At 40.6% G+C, this 2,500-nt stretch overlaps 1 protein-coding gene across 2 annotated transcripts in view; it reads left to right on the top strand.

Moving 5' to 3' along the window:
• The first annotated feature begins 498 nt into the window (after nt 1-498).
• The window catches only part of LOC115226564 (RING finger protein 207), a 75,952-nt gene continuing 73,950 nt past the window's right edge, over nt 499-2,500 (top strand). For both annotated transcript variants that reach the window (XR_005004340.1, XM_029797567.2), the window contains exon 1: nt 499-652. The gene's annotated coding sequence lies outside the window, so the exon portion shown is untranslated. The remainder of the gene's footprint in view (nt 653-2,500) is intronic.

The raw sequence follows: 2,500 nt of genomic DNA, 5'->3' as shown, positions 1-2,500 counted from the left end.
GCCGAACCGCTAAGTGACGGGGACATAAACACAGCAGCATCGGTTGTCAAGCAATGCTAGGGGGGACAAACACAGACACACAAACACACACACATACATATATATATATACATATATACGACGGGCTTCTTTCAGTTTCCGTCTACCAAATCCACTCACAAGGCTTTGGTCGGCCCGAGGCTATAGTAGAAGACATTTGCCCAAGGTGCCACGCAGTGGGACTGAACCCCGAACCATGTGGTTGGTAAGCAAGCTACTTACCACACAGCCACTCCTGCGCCTACCACTCTCTAATTTCAAATTCCTTTTATCAGTTAATTCAACTGTCATACGGTTCTCAGACGACTTTGTGCGTCATTCAACTGGCGATCGCGTATCACAGTGGTCGGTCGCTGCTACATAAAAACACTAAACTGCAGTAAACATATATTCTCACTCTCCTCACACTTACACTCACTCTTACTCCCTCTATAATACAAACCATCGGTCGTCATCTCTCTCTCGCTTTTGCTTTCTCTCTCCCTCTCTCATTCCCACAACTTCCACACTCCCACAACTGCTACACTCCCACTCACACTCACTCGCTCGCTGTCTCTTCAATGACAATCCATCCGTGGCTTCTTATCACAAAAACGGGTTTACTGCAGACTAGGTTCGTTACATTTCTTTTTCTTGTTGTTATTAAGGTATTTGCCTAACCTTACCCTTGGCCTCCTAGCGATCAAACACACACATATATACATTCGTATGTGTACATAGGTGTGTGTATATGATGAGATGGAATCGTAAACTCTGAGCATTCCGTAGAAGAGTGGCGAAGAAGTCCGAATGTTGGCAATCTTTCGTCTCTAGTAGACCTTTCCGTCGATTTCCGTAAAAGATTTTTTTTTTGTTTTACATATGGGCTTGCGGGAACTTTTGAAGTAATGAGAGCGAAAGAGACTAAGAGAAAGCGATTGTATGACGAGGGAAGTTCTTTTGAAGTTACCGTGCATGGGAAGCATTGATGTACATGTGTGTGTGTGTGTGTTTGATGGGGTGTGGGAGACAGACAGGGGGTTGTGTAAGTGTAAGTGCTTCTGTTAGTGTGTGTGAAGAGACAGAGAGAGTAATGTGTGAAAGAGAGAGATAACTGAAATTTTTTACTCGGTGTATGTGTATATATGTATGTATATTACTTCAAAAGTTCCCGCAAGCCCATATGTAAAAAAAAAAAAAAAAAATTTTTTTACGGAAATCGACGGAAAGGTCTACTAGAGACGAAAGATCGCCCGAATGTTTTAAGTATGGTCTCAGTCGAGTTAACTTGGGATCTCAATGTAACCTTCATTACGCTGAGGTATACTCGGCCTGATGCGTAGCCAATGGAGTTCCCCTCTTTAGAGTAATTATTACGATGATCTGCTAAGAAACTATATAGCTTGGATTTTACCTGCTCCATTCCTTCAATTTGGACACAAACACGCACACACACACACACATACATACACATACATACACACACACACATACATACATACACATACACACATACATACATACATACATACATATATATATATATATATATATATATATATATATAAGCTGTGAGGGGCTTTAGTACGTACTTCTATCCGAACTCCACTTATACACACACACACTCTCTCTCTCTCTCTCTCTCTCTCTCTCTCTCTCTCACACACACACACACATACATACACATACATACATACATACATACACACACATACACACATACATCATACATACATACATACATACATACATACATATATATATATATATATATATATAAGCTGTGAGGGGCTTTAGTACGTACTTCTATCCGAACTCCACTTATACACACACTCTCTCTCTCTCTCTCTCTCACACACACACACACACATACATACATACACACACATACATACATACATACATACATACATACATACATATATATATATAAGCTGTGAGGGGCTTTAGTACGTACTTCTATCCGAACTCCACTTATACACACACACACACACACACACACTCACACACACATAACATACGGACACACACACATACACACACACACACATACATACCTACATACTTTCATTCTTTCACTCGTTTCAGTCATTTGACAGCGGCCATGCTGGAGTACCACCTTTAGACGAACAAAATCGACCCCAAGTCTTATTCTTTGTCAGCCTAGTACTTATTCTATCGGCCGAACCGCTAAATTACTGGGACGTAAACACACCAACATCGATTGTCAAGCGATGGTAGGGGCACAAACACACACTCATATCTCTATATATCTAAAACTGTAGTTGTGTGAGTGTCTGTCCCCTTCGATTTAGATTCCTAACTACTCCCACATTTTGCGGTGCAGTTTAACCAAATTCGGGTATCTTATAGTCGTGATTCATATCGAGCCCGTCTGAGTATTAGCGCGCGTCTACGATGAGTCTACGATTTTAAAAATAATTTAACATCATTTTTTATTCCATTTTAATGCATATTTTTT

Source organism: Octopus sinensis, linkage group LG30, assembly GCF_006345805.1.
Source record: "Octopus sinensis linkage group LG30, ASM634580v1, whole genome shotgun sequence".
Classification (NCBI taxonomy): domain Eukaryota; kingdom Metazoa; phylum Mollusca; class Cephalopoda; order Octopoda; family Octopodidae; genus Octopus; species Octopus sinensis.
This window is presented reverse-complemented; position numbering and strand designations above follow the sequence as displayed.